General features: G+C 42.2%; 1 long non-coding RNA gene across 1 annotated transcript; it reads right to left on the reverse strand.

The window, feature by feature from the left end:
- Window positions 1-744: 744 nt before the first annotated feature.
- LOC146439246 (uncharacterized) lies at window positions 745-14254 on the reverse strand. The gene is made up of 3 exons (XR_014850712.1): window positions 14195-14254; window positions 1197-1379; window positions 745-896 (listed from the first exon to the last, which is right to left on the reverse strand). It is a non-coding gene; the product is annotated as an uncharacterized LOC146439246 (long non-coding RNA).
- Window positions 14255-18874: the final 4620 nt, after the last annotated feature.

Here is an 18874-nt window from a genome sequence, read left to right on the forward strand (position 1 = left end):
GACATTTCATGTTTGAGGATATTCTAACTAAACCAATATAAAATGAATACCTTCATATATAAAATGTATATTCAAATCAAGTGCTCCAAATAGTTGATTAATTTGATAACGTTCAACATGCCAGTTTTGATAATACATACTATGTCTCAAGTGGCATATTCTGGGATATTTTAATTACTTGGAGCATTTTGTCTAGGATATAGGTTTCTAATACCCGCTTGAAACTCCCTCTGTATGTCCCTTCTGTGTGCATGTGGTTGCCTGGATGTATATGTGTGTGTGTGTCTGTATATATATATATATATATATATATATATATATATATGCACAAACACATACATATGTACATACTGGCCACACAGACAGAAGTAGTAAACTTAGCTTTTTTAAAGCCCCAGTGCATATGATCAACTTTGCAAATTTAACACTCCTATTTTACATTTAATTGCCTGCTTTTGAAAGAAAAATACTAATCTGGTGGGGAAGGGAAGGGAAGGAGTCTGGAGTAGTGACGTTGGTTTCCCTCCTGTGGAAGGTGCAGTCGCACCCTGTTCTCTGCAAACAATGAAGTGCACTTTGTGAGGGCAGGAGTGAATTCTTCTGACCTACCTGGCAGCTCTCCATTTACAGCTCCTGTGAGCTGCAAGCTTTTCTTTTTCACTCACCTATAGACAAATCATTCTCAGCTCCATCAAAATATATTTATTGCTGTATTTTCATGAATCTAGGTAAATCAGTGTCAAGTATAATGCCAGGCAAGAACTTTGCTCTTCAGAAGAGTCTACAGTAAGCTTTTTATTCACTTTGGTGCAGCCTAGGAAGTCCTTTTTGCTTCAGAGGCATAATTTTATAATTCATGCTGTGCTCAAGGACAGCTGGCATCGTTTTTCTCAAGCCTAGAAGAAAAAAAAATTCCTCTCAAGCTGAAGCCAAATGTGGAAAATTTCTTCCCAAAAGATAGTTGGTTGGAAAATTTTAAGCATGAAGTTACTGTGGGAATGTGTTAGCAACATCGGTTTTAGTGGCCAAGAACAGGTGCCTGCTGTAATTATGACAGAAATTTAGCAATGCCTGTCCTTATTTAGGTAGTTGTATCAGAAGTGGGAATGTATTTAGAGTATTTTCAGCTAAGCAGAGCAGTGTTGCAGAATAATGGAAAAAAAAGCAGCTCCCTCCTTCCATGTGGGTAGAAGTACCTTGGAAATCCAAATGTTGCTATCCAGTTGTTGATGGTCACTGGCATCTACTTGTTTGCTACACAATGCTGCTTCACCACTGCTGGTACCATGATTGCCCACAAGCTGCAGCCAGCACTGAAAACTGACAGCAAACCAGTTGTGTTCATTCTTGAACTTCTCCTGAAGTGAGCCAGCTCCTCCCTGCAAAGCAAACAGAGAAAATATTCCTGTGAGTGTTTGAGATTAGGCCACTGAAACATGTCCTGGCTTGAAATTCTTCAGTGAAAAAAGAAAATGAAACCACAATGAAAGATAAACCCAGTTCCACTGTGTCATATAGGTTTTACCCTGATCCCTCTTGAAATCAAAGCTAAATTAACCTCAATAAGGGCATGGGATCACACTCCAGTTTAAAAAAAATATATAAAAATTAATAATTAAGACTAGAAGGAATTTAAGTAAAACACATTACAGCCACCAGATGCTCTCATGTTCTTTCCAGTTTAATTTTCCATCTCATAAAATATCTTTCACTTGTCTCCCCCTGAACATTTACCGGTCCTTTTCCAATCCATTTCTCTCTTTTGTCACAAACTGCAGGGGACAGTTCCCCTGAAACAGCATTCTTTTAGCAGAGGTAACATCCATGTTCTTAATTTCTGTTTTCTCTTAAGCCAAGTACAGCAGCTCATCACCCAGACTGACATGAAAAGAGTTCTTTTCCCTCTGCAGAGAAATTAGGCTGAATACCACCCCACAATGTGGTCCTTCCAGCCCTCCAGAAGTCTCCAGTGTAGAGAAAATAATCCTTTCCTTTACCTCTTTCTGACCAAATCCTGCCTCCACATCCCTTGACACTACTTCATACACTGTGGATATTTGATTAAAACTAAAATATGGTTGTCTCATTACTAAAAAAAGCTATAGACACCGTTATACAGAGGAACAGACTCCCAACCTCACAGCAGAAGCTTTCTCCTGACTTAATATTTATGCCACTGCAAGATCCCGTCAGAACAACACAATTAAAATATCCATGTCCCATCCAGATCCTGTTGGTTTATGGTTGTGCAGTTCCATTAAACCTGTTCAGTCTGATGAAAATACAGTGAGATGTAAATAAATCAAATGTGTAGTGATAACATGAGTAAAACCTGCCTCTCTGTGTGTTTTGTGGTTTTAATTGTATTAAGTTTTGAAATTACTGTAACCCTAATAAGTCAAAATTTTTCCTTCACAGCACATGTAAGAGAAAGAGGTTTCAAGAATTCAGAATTATTATATGGTAAAAACAGTACAGAATCAGGTTTTCTGCCTAAAAAATTATTCTCTACTTCTGTGATGGAAAAACCTTCATAATAATTTTTGCTATGTGGTACATTCAAGTCTGAATCTATGTGGTAAGACTCCCACTGTTCATCAAAACATGCACTGATTTTGAGATAATTATCCCATTTGACTGGACTAACACAAGAGTTGAAATGTGGAAATAGTTTTTCCACAATGAAGGTTGCTACTGCTTGAACTATGGGAGCAATCAGCAATAAAAGTGGCATCAGCCACTTCCACCCAGCCCAGAGTTTTTCAGCTGCTGTCTGGGGATTCTTTGGGCATCTGTGGACTACTTCCAAGAGTTTCTCCAAAAGGTGAATAAAAAAACTCCAAACCTACAGTAGCACGGACGAAATTCACTCTGGAAGGGCTGGATCTCTACGGAGCTGAAAGATCCAAAAATGGAAGGGAGTTAAAAACCCCAGGGTTAGGGGACAGACACTCACAGAGACTGTATGGCAAACCCTGCTGTTGTCTTCCATTTAATACTATTCAAGCAGTTGAGTATATGTCTTGTGGAAGGAAATAAGTGCTCTGTTTTAGTTTCTTTTATTCTTTAACACTGAAGATAAAATTAATTTTGTCCTTGCTTTTCTCTCTTCAGCTTACCTATTTTTCTTACTTCCTTTTCCCATCCCACTCCCTCTAAATCCATTTACTCTTCATTTATTCTCTCCTTTTAAAATCCCATTCCGCACTCTCTTTTGCTTTGTTTCCATAAGTCACCTTTCCCATTTCTTTAAAACAGCAGCTTCTCCTTTTATTTTGCCACTTCCCTGTTTCTACTCTTCTCACTTCTCTCTTTTCCCTCCCTGTATCCCTGGATTTCATCATCCTCCTTTCTGTTCCTTTTTTCCCAGCAACTTTTCACCCATTGGTCCTCCTGGTTCTGCCTGGAAGCTTCCTAAACATAAATGAGTCATTTTTAATTTCTCTTTTGCTTTCTGTCATTTTCCTTTTTGTTTCTCCCTTAATGAGATGGAGGAACTGATAACAAAATTTCCACTAGGTGAGAGAACACGTACATTTCAGGACTACATTCTGCTGCCCAATACTACCATGAATTTTAGTGCAATTTTACTAAATTAAAGTTCCAGAAGGTTGTCAGTCATTATTATAGACAGTGCTTCAGGAGTGTGGGGTGGAGGGGCAAGTTATGCAAACATCCCTTCTCTCTGGCTAAGAGACAGCCCTGACACTGGCCCAGTCAAGTATATCTTTAGCTCCCTTTTGCTGAAGCCTTTCAAAGTTGTTTGTGGTTTTTTTATCAGATGGACTTTGTGCACCAGCCTAGAAGGTGACCAAGCACAATAGCCTGCAATTAAAACTTCTTATTTATTTGCATACATCCAGGTACTAAACTGCAAGAAAAAGAGATCCCACATATGGAAGAATCACTTCTTAAACCAGACAGAATAAAGCAAACTCACTGGTTTCACTGAAGAAGCAAAATGATAGGTCAGATATATGAATTGCCCTCAGGCAAGGGTAAATTACATTTCCTTTATAGCGCCCTTATAGCCCCATCCATTTAATGGCAAGAAAAGCTACATGTCCACAGATCCTGCCCTTCATCTCCCTCTCCCCATCCTTTCCACCTCGTAAAAGCATCCCAGATTCTGTTTGAGATCAGTTACAAGCTCATTCCAAACTTCATCAATGTCTTTACGTGTAAAAAAATGATCACTAATGAAAGTACTAAGACCTGATCCAACTGTAATTTACGTCAATGGAAAGATTCCCATTGACTTCAATGAGAGATAAATTTAGCCCCCAGGGACTATGAGAAATCAGTATTTAGTCACACTGGTTCTCGGCATACAAAACTCTTCTCTTTAAATAACTTGGAAGAAAGGCTAGGAATTACTTGCTGGAGGTGTGTGCTTCCCTTGGGTGGACTAATGTAATTATGATTTGTGTTCTCATTGTCTTCCAGGTGAACACCAAGGATGAGAGGAAGTAAGAGAGAGAATAGATCTATATTTACCATGCTGAGTTACAAACCATTTTGACACATTATGGAATTAATCAGGCTGCTACACACAAATACAAACACACACACACATACCCCCCATACAAACTACCTGTTCCTATTGACTGCCCTTGGAACTGTGCATATACATAAAGAATACTCTGGAATTTAGTATCATTTATGATACTTTAAACAGCTCTTCTCATCTGTCTGGTAAACATGTACATTACAATTTGTCATAACTATTACAAATGCACATTTCTAATTATTAAACATTGATTCCTACGTAAATATAATTTCAAATAAAACCACTGTATGGCACAGGCTGCAACCTACAGAAGATTACAACAAGGCTGCCACTGCAGCTTTCACTGTGCTTATCATTTGTCCTCTCACGTACTTCCCATGCGCCTTGCCATGAAAGGAGCGCATGAATGATCATAATGTTCATTCAGCCTCTTATCTTCCTTGGTTTATTTTTTTGGCTTTGACTGTACAGTAACTTGCCCAGATAATGAGAACAAAGTGTAAATAAAATGAAGCCAATAAAGCTGCACTCGGTTTTAAAATTAGACTGCCTTGATTGCAATCACAAAAGCACTCCCTGAGCCCAAATCCTGCTTGCACTCTGGGCACGTGAGGCTGCTGCTGAGGGCACCTCAGCAATGGGGGAAGATGCAGGGTGTCACTACACCCACCTGAGCTTCCCAAGTCACATCCGTCCAGTGGGGATGCTACCCATGGTGGGGTAGGGTCCCTCTTCTCTGCAGTGAATCTTTGAAGCAGAATGGTTACAGAGAGAGAAAAGCAGGCTGCAGGATGCCCCTTGTCCAGGGCATGTCCTCACCACAGAGCTGAAAAGTCAGGCACCATCTGGTTTACTGTCTAATCAGCTTGAAACTTCAGGATAGGACAGCTTGAGTGAGAGACATCAAGAGTAAGACTCCTCAAGCAGCACAGATGATCAGTTTGTGGTTACATCATTCCTCCTCAGAAAGAGGAGGCACGAGTTTCACCCCACTCAGCCAGGTATGAAAACCTAACTCAGGTCTTTCCCCCCAGACCAAGTGTTCACCCTGATGGGGTTTTATTAAGAGACCAGCTCAAGCCCTAGCCCAAGTTTAGAAGGGAAGTTTGGGGCCAGGAATGTCCTGATCACAGCAGTGCTCAACTCCACATTGCAGGTTAGATGGTTAAGTGGAAGAGATGGGAATTTATTTTCACCATGCACAGCCTCATTCTGTGGAACTGGCTTTAGTCCTTCTAACCTGGAAATAATATCCAGAAGAGGATAGCGCTGCTCACTGGACTGGGAGTTGGGAAATTAAAAGGGCTCCTTATTCACCATCTTTGTGAGTCCAGAAAACCTAATGATCTTCCTTTTGTTCTGTTTCCTAGGCTTTGAAATGGATAATAATATTTGATGATTCAGGGTGAAGTAGCTGAGATTCCCAAATGGAAATAATGGATAAGGCTGCTGTATTTTATTGTCATATCTAATTTTAATTAGCACTCTAATGGGCCTTTTTTTTGCTGGATGCTTTCTTGATGTGTTATTTTCTATTCTTACTATTCAATGTGTGTGTTGCAATAGAATTTAGCAGTCCCAGTAAAGATTCTGGGTGTGTTTTTATTGTATATACAAGAGTTTTATTATATACACAAGAGTTTTATATTAAGCTCTAAAAAGATGACAATATTTCAACTGCCAAACAGAAGCCCAGATTCAGCACAGCAATAAAATACATAGCTAAATAGTCCCTCTCCAAAAGCCTTGCCTAACTTAACTAATATTAACAAAGATCTCATGTAGCTTCTCTAAATATTATTTCTTATTTATGTGGAATTATACTTCTTCTCACACATTTTGGACGAGAGCACCTGGCAAGGTATAACATTGTGGTCTCTTGTCAGAGACAAGACATTTTCTTAATTATATGGGTGGATCAATTAATTAATTGCAGATCTTTGAAGAAGAATAATTACTGTTATTTTTCTAAAAAACCTAAATGTTTAGAATTTTGGTAGATCCTGGATTATTTCCCACAAAGAGAAAGCGCAGATCAGTACTATTTAGATTTACTGGGGCTTTTTCCCTTATAAATCAAAGCTGATCAAAGGAAAACATGCTCTACCATTCTATTTTGAAGAGATGTTCTGGAGGAGAAGGTAGTTTCCTTGTTAGTGAAGGAGAATTTCTTTCCCTTACATAAACCAAGATGTTCCACACTCTATAAGAAAAAATGTCAGATAAATCATCAGCTTCTCGGCCGGAGCAGAAAGCACAGATATGACAGAGTACCCAAAACAAGCCATGAATTCCTCACAGACATAGATTGGTGTAACTAATTTAATTTCATCACCCAAAGATTTGACTTTGGATGGTCTAGCTTGATATTTTTTGTTGATGATTTGTTTTGTGATTAAAGTATCTGTATGAAGCAGAGAGAACACGTAACCTAGCAGGCAACACTTATATTCACCAAGGTTTTTTTCACAGGTGACTTGGGCTTTGAGAAAAAGTGAATGTTTAGGCTCCAAAATCTTCTCCAAAATTTCCTTAGTGGTCTGTGCAGTCTCTTGAACTCAGGCTGTAAATCAGCCACATGTTATGCAGCGAGTGCTTGCAGGGAAAACATGGTTCTTACTGCAAGTATGAGGTGCACACTTGCTTTCTTTGCAGAGCAGGGGCATTAAACTTGGACTGAAGTTGCTGGGGGTTGGTTTACAATTATAAGGGTCACTACATTTTAATATGATATGATATATGATGATATGATATAAAATTAATTTTTCCATAAATGCTCTTTATACTTAAAATATTCACACAGATGTCTAAGCATTTGTAGGTTTCATCACCAACTTGAATATATGTTTCAACATATGCCTTTTTCCTCTTTTAAAATGCCTGTTGTACATATTTTTACAAATATATAAAGTGATGTAAAAGCAGCATTCCTGGCCACAGCCCTGCTCCTCAGGAGATCCCAGAACACTGATGCATCATCTTCTCCCCCATCACGGGCGTTCCTACCCTAGGGTATTGGTAGGAGAGACTTCTAATGGACCTTCCCTCTAAACTCATTCCTGTGAACTGTGTAACAGAAGGACTTTGGCATCCTTTGGTTTGCTGACAAAATCTATTCATTGAATCTTCCTTACCTGTGCCTGCCCTGGAGAGACTCTCACAAAACCCAGGGGGCTATGATCACCCTTCTACTACCCTAGCCAAGATGATGTCCATGTCTCTCCCAGCACCTGCTCCATATCTCCCAGAGCTCAACAGGAGGCTTGTTGGGTGAAATTCAGCAGACACAGGAGATGAGACAAAATGAGCTAATAGTCACCAACTATTATCATCATGGTGACGGTTAGCACCATGATTGCCTACCAGCAGAGTCATCACCTATTTTCCAAATCCCCTCTTTGGTCAATACTACAGTCTTTGCCCTCAGCTCGCAATTTCAGTTCATTTTGTCCCCAATTCCCTTTTCACTTCCTTAGGTGAATTCTCAGACTCCAGTTCAGCTGCAGTTCACCTGCACTAATGAAAAGAGTTGAGCTTGGAGTCCAAGTTCTCAAAGACCTTGGCCTAACATCGACTTACATGTATGTGATAAGACATCTAAATACCCTGCAAGGTAGGAGAGATAAGCATTTTCTCTTGGCTACTCTTCCTTCTACTATGGCCTGGATTATTTTAGACTTCACATGTATACCTTATTCTCACTGTGACCTGTGAGGCCACATTTCCGTCAATGTAAGCATAAAATTGGTGGCAGGGTTAGAGCAAGCCCTAATTATATTACAGTTTAATAGGGAAACAGATCATGTCAAGTGGGAGGTCAGCAGCATATTTTTGGAGCACGTCTCAAAGTTCACCCAGTACACATCCCTTCCTTATACTGGAATATTTATAGTTTGTTTGTTTTACACTGGAAATATGCCTTCTGTGAGCTTCTCCTGAGAGACTCCTCCTCCTTTTCAAACTCTCCTGGGATGGATTAGAAGGGGAGCCTTAGAATGGACAAGCTGTAGTAACCAAGCAAATCCCAAGCTCGTTTATACAAAACCCTTTCCCAGGGCTATAAAACACCCTGGCACCCAAATCCCATATGTGCTGCAACCTTCATGTTCCTACACACTCAAAGTTTCATTTCTGCATGGGTGCTCAAATACATCTGCTACCCAGTTAGGAGCCTTTCTCAGGAAAATGTCTGGTGGGTTCCTGGTACTAAATCTTTCCCTAGGTCCTCTGAAGTATATGTTTTCCGATGGTGCCCATCCTATGCAGTGGGAGTGAACAACTGCATGGTGTAGTTATGCCTTTCTAGACCAGGTGCCTTTTCAGGCACTTGTTCTAAAGGACTGAGAACAGGGCTATGTTTCTGCTCTTAAAAAATGGCTTGTGTAAAATCTTGGAGCAGTCCTGGGAGTGAGAACCAGAAAGAAGAGTCTCCTCCTCCTGAGCCAACTGTCCTATTTTTTGTATAGCCCCAGCAAGGAGCATGGAGGGTGCTCCTGTCCCCATTTATAGCTGGATAGCTCAGGTAACCTCCCAGACCAATGGACAGAAGAGATTAAACCTCATTAGACAGCCAGTGGAATTGTACCTGGCTTTTACATGTCCCTACTGGATGCTTAAAGGGAGCAGAATCACCTCATCCTTCCACCAGTGTTCGCAAGAAAGGAATGATGCCTTGCTAAATCAAAAAGGCCAAAGCACAGGCAGGGAACTCAGGTTTGTGTCTCTCAAGAGGACAGAGGTGCCTCCCTACAACGTGAGGGGCAAGTGGTCCCCCATCTCCTGCTGTGGAGGCTGAGCTGCTCCCTGCATCCCTTGATGGCTGATTTGGGAGCCACTTCAAGGGGCTGAAGTCTTCCAGCTGAGAATCAAGTAATGTAAGACGGGATGTAGAGTCAGGTATTGCTGTGACTGATTTTGGGTGGCTGAGGTTTTATGGGAACTCTGATGGCTCCTGAGCCTCTCCAGTAAGTTTACACAGTTAAGAACAGCAACTACTGACAAGGTGGGAGAAACCAATTTATTTTCTACTGTGATGTTCCAAGTGCACCATGACCAGGGACAACTCTCTTTAAGAAAGCAGTGGGGAAATGTTCAGAGAGCAGAAAATCTCAAGGCTTCTGTAACCATCTATTTTGAATTTGTAATGTGACAAAGCTATCACGTGAACATTTTAATGAATGATTTAGCGAAGTTCAGTACCACTTGTAAACAAAATGCATATTTCCATGCCAAAGTAAAATACTGTTTAGACTTTTTCTGAAAACATCAAACTCGTGATGACAGAAAAATGAAATGTACCCATTAAAGAAAAGTTCTTATTTGAAACATGCCACCTTATTCTAAAATAACCATATTCATCCCAGCTGATACTCAAAGTGTTAAAAGTAAGAATTTCTCTTCCCTACTAGAAAAGACAGACACTAAGGCAGGTAATCACAGTGTTGGAGGGTTTCATTTTGTTGAGTATAAATTTGTTTCATAAGCTACTTTGCCTATCAAATGACAGTAAGTCCCTTAACATAAATACCACTAAAATTTTATTACATGAATGAGTGATTATTAGTTTGTTTTTTCCTTTACTCTAAACAAGTGAAAGAATTTGGAAATCCTGACCTGAAAGTGTTTCACGAATGCTTAATTTTAATCAAGCTCGTAATCCCAGCGAGTCTGGTAATACTCATATGTTTAATTTTAAGCTCATGCATAGGTGTTACCATGACTGGCCTTTAATATAGTACAAAATCCAATGTCTAGTTTTCCAGCATTATAATTTATGCATTGATAAATTCATTTTTCGAAGAGAAGTCATTCTGTGAAACATATTATAAAAATAAATCTGTGTCTAACATATATTTTAAATGAGATACATTAATACGTTAATATAGTTAATATTTCTAAGTATATCTATTACAATATATAATTTTTCTGAAAAGTACTGAGTCACACAAGGGACCTGACACATGAAATCACAGCAGAAACCCTTGGGGAGAGCATTACTGAGAGCCAGGTTAAGAATGGGATGAAATTATTTTCATTGCTGTTGGCATGGGTATGTTCTTCCAACACTTTTCTGCTGCTGTTTCAGAGTAACATACCATCAGTTATCACCAAGACAGCTGTTTTCATTGCAGGAACACTGAGCCTTGTTATAATATACACATACTTTGAAAAGTCATAAAAAAATTAGTATCAGCAAATTTTCCTATATTTTAGAAAACAAGCCAAGTCTTGAAAGAACTGTTTACTTTTATATGCTTTCTACAACCAGAATGACTTTCTGTACTGAATAATTGCCTGTGAACATTTTGTTTTGGGAGCTCAGCTTGAACAACAAGTTAACAACAACAAAACCTAACCAACCAGTAAGGGCAAGCAGTACTTGCAAGATTTTATCAGTTACTTCCAGAAAATGCCCCTTAGTGCCTATTTCACTCTGCTGTTTTAAGTTAATTTGCAAAGCTTTGACATGGAACAAAGGTTAAATACTTGGAATTTGCACAGGTTGTGTGTTTACTGCTGAATACAAAACAAATGTTACCAGAAAATTGTAGTTCCTCCAAAAAGAAAAAAGGTGGGGCATGGGTACAGCTGCCCTGAAAATCATCGTAAGAAGACAATTCTTTTAGAGCCAAGTGGGAAAGGCAGAAGTAGAAATGCAGACTATTGCAGAGGTATTGCTTTCAAGACTGCCATATCTGGGGACTCCCAAATTCATTGTTAGGTATGGAGCTGAACAGAACTGTGTTACAAACACCTCGTGTCTTGTGTTACTCTTAGGAATAACACCTGAAGTACAGGAACCTGCTCTGGTAAAACTGGAATACATTTTAGCAACCTGAACTGAGGCTTGAGCTTCGGAAGTTAGGGATATTGATAATTAAAAGCAGTGAAAACAGATGTAAATCCAGTGGCACTGCATGCTACAAGGTGGATGTTTGTAGTTATGAAACTGCAGTCCTGGATCAGCCTATAGCAAATCAGATTAAATTTAAGACTGCTAAATTTTGCTGTGGGAATTTATTTCTGTTGATAGGGCTTGGACTGTTCTGTTTATGTTGTGTTTGGGTTCTGCTGGCTGATTTTATCAACATGTGTTAAATACATTCATGCTGGTCATTGTAGTAGCAGCTGGAATGCAAAGCCATCTCCACCAAGCCATCCCTTAGAAAGTAAGAGGTGCCCAAACTGAAGGAAACATTTAGAGTTTGCCCATTGTCCTGCAACATGAAAACCAAAGGAAACAGAAAACCTGCAAGTCCTGACACTCCTGGCAAATGGGGAATGTTGTCAGTACAAGGTACTGTGGCAAACCTTTCCCCCTGCAGCCTTCCTCAGCCTTGAAAAACTTTTTTTTCCCGGTTCTGGTTCTCATCCAGCTCTGAGAGTCAGTGACGATAATCAGAGCATGCCAAGTGTCTGACCTCAGCAGATTTTCTTGTGAAATAAAGAGCGCAGTGTGATGTGCAATTTTCTTCTGAATTCTTCAAATATGTCTCCTGGAACACATTCTTTCTGCTAGCAGTTCTGCTATCAGCACTGTTTTCTGCATTTGACTCTCTTTCCTACTTGCATTACTGGGGTATTTTATAAGGAAGTTGTAAAAAGGTTATTTTCTATTCTACTACTCCAGCAAATTGTAGTAGATTTGAGTTGGTATTTCAAAATTAGCTTTCTACCTTCACAGCTAATCCTCATGGGATGTTTGAAACCAGTGATGTTCTCAGTACATTACTGAATTAGGCCTCATCAGAAGGATATCCAGCCAAAGCAGACAAACTTAAAAATACAAAGTGACCGAGTTTCAGTCAAGAATCTACTTGTACACAAACAAAGTCTGAAAAAAGTAAACTATTCCTCAAATTACTTTTAAAAATCTTGAGAAGTCTGTACTTTCTAAAGATTTCAGGAAACACTTGAAACAAGTTTTGACTACTAGGATTTTATTATATTTTTATAGTTTTTTCATATGGCATAAAAATTTTGTATTTACTATTTATGCTACTTGTACAGAACATATTAACTGTAATTCTTCTCTGCACAGATACTTTAATTACCAAGAAAAGCTATCTCATTGTGGTAACAGCACTCAATTTTGCTATATACTTATTGGTTTTCTTCTTTTGTGTTATTCCCACACATATGGTTCAAAGCACTTGTGAGATGATCTCATTTTTTTTGTTGTTGTTTCATTTTGATCTTGTTTTCCTGGCTGAGAGGATGTGTGTCACTTGTGTTTTGAAATGAACTCTGGTAAATACAGCCGCTTCTTGAAAAGATCACTGCTCCCCTTTGAGCACGACTCTGCCATAAATATGCAAGTGGGAAGAAAACTATGAAGAACTTGTTGTGTGAACTACCCACGGGCTCAGCCTTCTCCTCGTTACAGTCCTGCTTCTGGATCCTTCCCCACAGGGCACACGACACCTCCCAGCCCTGCGTGACACCCAGTGCCAAAGAAGGGTAATTGTGTTATAAGACTTTTTAATTCTCCAACTTACTTCAGCTGTTATCAGCAGCTGGTTACTTCAGCTGGCTGATATGCTTCGGTATCTTGTAAACATTCGGTCTAGTGCTGTGCATTACTCATAGCTGGAAAATCACTTTGACTCCTGTAGCATAATTATGTTAATGTCAAATGAGTCACAGGGAAACAGAAAACTTGTATCAGAGCTGCACCTCAATGCCAGTTTCTGAATGCTCTTGTTGGCACGATAGATGTAGGTTAGGGGATTTAGGGGAAAAAACAACTTTCATTTAATGAGTGATGTGAAATTATGATAATTACTCACAAGGAAGCTTATGTGACAATCAAACTCAGACTCACCGAAACATAAAATTGGTAAGAGAATAGCCTGCCTGATTATTTATAAGAGCAAGAATGAAAAATACTGAATTTTTAAACAAGTTTCCATGAAAACTTCAGATATCTTTCGCACATAAATGAAAGCTTTTCACATTCATTATTTAGTTCCAACAGCAGTTATTTCTTTAAATTGACATCTTAATTAGATTGTATTTCAGAGCCAATCCCCTTTGATATTTTATTAATTTTACCTCTTTCTTGGCTTAATTAATGCTAGTGATCAGCTAGGAAAAAAAAAAAACAACACCCTTTCAGCTCACTTTTGGATCATAACGCAAAAAGCCAAAAGCCTTTCAACAACGTAGAAGTTCTTGTAACATATCTTGTCCCAGCATAAAGCAGATGAAGGGCCAATGAGAGCAGAATTCATTCCAAAGTTTAAACACAAGGGGATAAACATCTGTGGCACACTGGCTATCTCAGGGCTAAACTACAGCACTTTTTTCTTCTGGAACATAGAGAAGCAAGTTCCTCCGGTATTTGCCTACTAGGATTTTACATGCTCAAACATATATCAGTATTCCCACATGCCATCCTGATGAATAGGATGTACCATCTGAATGTAAAGGGAAGCTTTCCCCCCCCCCAGATGGCTGAAACATCATTCTCAGAACACAACAGTTTTAGTATTCTGACAGAATCCATACTGTTATTCAATTAAAAGGCTCATAGCTAAGCAAAGGTAAAAGCTGATATGAAAACCATAACCATACAATTTAAGTCAGGAAAAAGAAATCATTCAGGACAATGTAATTAAAATCTCTGTTGACAGATAACTGTATTTACATTAATGTTCTATTTGAGAGGCAGACAAGACTTACATTTCTCTGGGAGCTCCATCCCTCTGAGCTTTTCCCCTTCATCTGCTCATCTCATGCCTTTTCTGACTTCTCTCCACTTATCCTAGAAACTGCTAATAAATTAAATCTCACATGTCCTATAAGAAACCAACTGTTGTTACTAAATTGAGTGGGAATATAAGGTCATGCCATAGGTGACTAAGTACCCCCCAGATTTCCCTACGAGCCATGATCTAAATATGATGGTACAGCATCATCTCGACCTTATAATGAGTGAGGGGCTTTATTTCAGAGCACATCTCCCTGACCCAGAGATAACCTACTAAGGACAGCACCTGTAGTTTGAAGCCCTAAGCTCCTTGGTTGAGTTAAAAATTTTTTGTGAAATTTTTATTATGTCAGACACGTTCATGCCTAACGTACCAGCAGAAAACCTTTATTTGTATTTGGTGTTTCATGTGGGAATATACGTGAAACACTTCAAGGGAATACATCAAGGCGTTTCTTTGTAAATCAGCATGGTTTTATTACAGATGTGCGTTTGCGGTTTGCCCCACGGAGGCGGCCAGGCGCTGTCCGTGCGCTGCTGCTGCCCTGGGGCAGGACCCGACCCGGCGTTTCCTTCTCCCCGTGCCCATGACTCTCCCGCGTTCCCAGGCCGCGGGAAGCGCTCCGGGGAAGCGCGGCGACAGTCGGGAGCGGTGATGGAGAGAAGCGCTCCGGCCACGCGCGGGGAGCGTCACCCGGGGCTGCACCGCCCGGGAGAGCCGGGGCACGCAGCCCCGCAGCGCGGTCAGACCCGCATCCCGGGGAGCCGTCCCGGGCGGTGCGGTGTGCGGGGCAGAGCGCGGCCGCCCCGCGCCCCCCCGGCCCGCAGCTGCGCCCGTCCGTCAGCGCCGCCCCCCCGGGCGGGGCCGCCCCGCGCTGCCCCTTTAAGGCAGCGCAGCCCCGCGCGCATTCCAGCGGCCGCGTCACCGTTCCGGGAAGCGGGTGGCGTCATCCCGGCCTCCCTCCCTCCCTGCCGCGGCGGGGCGGGCCCTGGGGAACAAAGGCGGGATAAAAATAGACGGTGAGGGAGCGCGGGGAGCGCCGTGCCCGCCGGGCGGGGCGGGGCCGCCATCGCGTCGCACGTGACGTCACGGCGCCTGCGCGGCACCGCGTGGCTATTTATAAGCGCCGCCGGTGGGAGCCGGGCGCGGTGACGTCATGCGGGGCCGTGCGTGCAGCGTCACGTCACGTGCGCGGCGTTGGCAGCGGGCGAGCCCCGCGTCGCTCTCAGGATGGCCGGGATGGGGAGCCTCCTCCCGGGACAGCCGGGCCCGAGCCCCGCGGGGACGGGGAGCCTCCTCCCGGGACAGCCGGGCCCGAGCCCCGCGGGGACGGGGAGCCTCCTCCCGGGACAGCCGGGCCCGAGCCCCGCGGGGACGGGGAGCCTCCTCCCGGGACAGCCGGGCCCGAGCCCCGCGGGGACGGGGAGCCTCCTCCCGGGACAGCCGGGCCCGAGCCCCGCGGGGACGGGGAGCCTCCTCCCGGGACAGCCGGGCCCGAGCCCCGCGGGGACGGGGAGCCTCCTCCCGGGACAGCCGGGCCCGAGCCCCGCGGGGACGGGGAGCCTCCTCCCGGGACAGCCGGGCCCGAGCCCCGCGGGGACGGGGAGCCTCCTCCCGGGACAGCCGGGCCCGAGCCCCGCGGGGACGGGGAGCCTCCTCCCGGGACAGCCGGGCCCGAGCCCCGCGGAGGGGCGGCCGCGGAGCCACGGCAGCTGCCGGGGGTCTGTGAAACAGCGAGAGCGTTCTCTGTGCCGTGCCGTGGGTTCGCCTTTATTCGGCACCAGCAAGGGAGCCAGCGCGGCGGCTGAACCTCCCTTTGCGGGGTACTGAGCGAAAGGATAGCTCTGTATCCCGCTGGGAGCGAGGGCAAGCAGCAAAGCGAGCTGATCATGCTCCCTGCTGTGCTCTCCCAGTAGAGAAAAACAATCCATTACCCCGGGGGATGGTTTCTACGCCCACTGGAACATGACATTCCCCACAATTAATTATTACATAAGTACCATGTCAGGGATGCCATTGATATTACGGTCATTCTCTCAACTACAGCAATGACAGCAGTAGCTTATATCTAGAATCTTAAGAGGATGCTGGTTCATTTCTGTTCCAGTTGCCAAGTCCGTCTCTCAAGAGAGCTGGAGGATGTTCCATAGCCTTTGTGGTTATGGACTCTGTGAAAGACTGAAATTTGCGATTGTTTACACTGCCCTCCTAGAGCTGGCCTTGTCTCTTTTGTCTTTTTCCTAAGAATCAGATAATGTGAAAGGATTTTAGGCCACATGTGTAAGCTTTTAATAGTAGAATTTGGTAGACAAGGCTCACACACTCTTTACTGTAACTCTTTGTATTTCAGTACTGGCTATTAAAAAGCTGCTGGGTCCTCTTTGATCCCTTCTGAATGTGGAGGTTTTTTTGTGGGTTGGTTGGTTGGTTTCATTGGGTTTTTTTTTCTGAGATTGTTCATAGAAGTCAATGACTTTATGTCTGTCTCCCAAAGCTATTGCTTTCTGTAGACAGACCAGACAGTAAATAGGTCTCTGATTTGAGATGGCATCTTCCCAGACTGTTTGAGTTCAAGGAAAATGTGGTGGGCCATGTGAAAGAAGAAACTATATTGTCAACAAGTAGCTTCTGGCATACTAGTCACTGTGAGTGGGTGAAACATCTAGAAAAAATTCACTCAGAATTATTCAATAAGCATCAAATAAAGCACCAAATAAAGGTCCTTGTAAAGGAGCTGTAGGTTGAAATTTCCAGAAGTCAAAACTGAGTGTGCCAAGTTCTGTGCCCATAGGGCTGATGTGGCTGCATCAGCATGCTCTCACCCTTAAATTTGGGGTTTTACTTATTTGAAAGATAAAAGTGTTGAACTAAATATAGACTAAACTAATCTAAACTAAAACTAAACCAGGGATATTTTCATTCCACAGTTTACCTAAATAGTTAATTTGGGATTATTCCCAAATGGTTTTGGGTAGGTTTAAGTCTCGACTGGAAAATTGAAGGAGCTAGAGGTTCAGGCCTTTTTGTGTGGCAGTGCACTAGTAAAGATAGTTCAGTGTTGGCAATCCTTCTTTTTCAGCCTTTCTTTGTGGCACAGTGGCATCTGTTTGTGGAGGCTGTGTGTGCCATTTGAAGGGCTTTTTTGTGCAGTGTAGTGATGGTGTGGTGCAGTACAAACCTGAACTAAATTGTGCTGTCCTAGAGCATTCCAAGGGAGGATAGTGTGGTTATTAGAGAGTGGCTGTGCCTTTTATTAGATTGAGTCATACAGAGGAAGAGAGAAGTGGGCAAGCTTTCAGGAATACAAGCCTTTCTCCTTCAGCTGCTTTAAAAAAGAAATTCTGGAAAACTGTATCAGCAAATTTGAGCTGTTCCTAAAACTGTGTTCTCCATCAAAAGCTTGGATTACTTCATTAGCTTCTAGAAATGTAATAGCTGCTATTTTTCCACTAAGGTGTTCCTGATTACATGCTGCTGTGGATGCACCTGTCAGACAGAATGGTGTTTGGACCCATAAATGTGCAGTTACACAGTTAATTGCTCCAAGTACAGCAAAGAGCCCTGGGATATATTGTCTGGAGATAACACTGCATCACCTCTGAAGGGGGCATTTGCAATGCTTACCTCACCATTTAGTCACCTGGATGACTGCATGCTGACAAGAAAACAGGCTTCTGAACGAGCCACCAGAATATCATTGCAAAGCTTACTGAAACTTGAAGAGAAAATCTGTATTGATTGTACATCTCTGCAGGTGATATACTAGGCTATGCTAGAACCTCCCTGCAAAATAGTTAAATAATCTCCTTGTCCTGGAAAAAATGTCCTGTGATTTGAACTGAAGCTTTCCTGGAATTTTCCATTTGCCCTTCATGGCTTTGAGGTGGTGCCCCATGAGAAACAGCCTTCCAGGAAGTCTGTGAGTGCTGAGCAGTATCAGACTTGGTGTGAGCCTTGCATAAGAAACACCCTCAACAGCAGAGCTATGGATTCTACTCATTCCCATCCCAGAATGTATTTTCTCAGTGTACTGAGTGTCCTCATGGAAGTTATTGGGATGAACTCAAATAGCTACCAGGCCCTGGAATGGCTCCCATGAGCTGAAGGGCAGAAATGGCCTGTCAGCAGGAGAGAATATTTTCACAAAGCAATCTGAATGGACTGACAGAGTGCCTCCAAAACATAAGCTCAGAGCTTAGCTTTTTTAACCCAGGGGACACTTAAAAACTGTGGTTTCAACAGAAACATAAATTTGGTACCTGATTTTGTAATTTTTCTTCCTGTCAGCCCTTTGCTTTCACACAGGTAATAATTAACAGCTGTTATTCAAGTTTCATGATGGTTCCTCTTCACTTCTAACTGTCAGTTACCCTTTTAACTGAAAACATTCAACTTTTTAGCCTAATCAAGGCATTCTAATTCTTATGAGACTTATGAAGGTCTGCATGCATTTAACAACTTAGGTCTATCGATCTTATTAAAAAGAGAAAGGCACCATATATTTTCTATTGCCTTCTATATCTGGAAACCATTTTCAGGACAGACTAGAAGTAGTTTCTGATGGAAGCTGGATTCCCTGATTCAACAGGGCTCTTTGTTTTCAAGGAATAGAAATAAAGAGGATCTCTTTTGAGTTTCCTTTAATTATGAG

The sequence above is a fragment of the Lichenostomus cassidix genome, chromosome 3, assembly GCF_008360975.1.
Source record: "Lichenostomus cassidix isolate B80296 chromosome 3, HeHo_3.0, whole genome shotgun sequence".
Lineage (NCBI taxonomy): Eukaryota > Metazoa > Chordata > Aves > Passeriformes > Meliphagidae > Lichenostomus > Lichenostomus cassidix.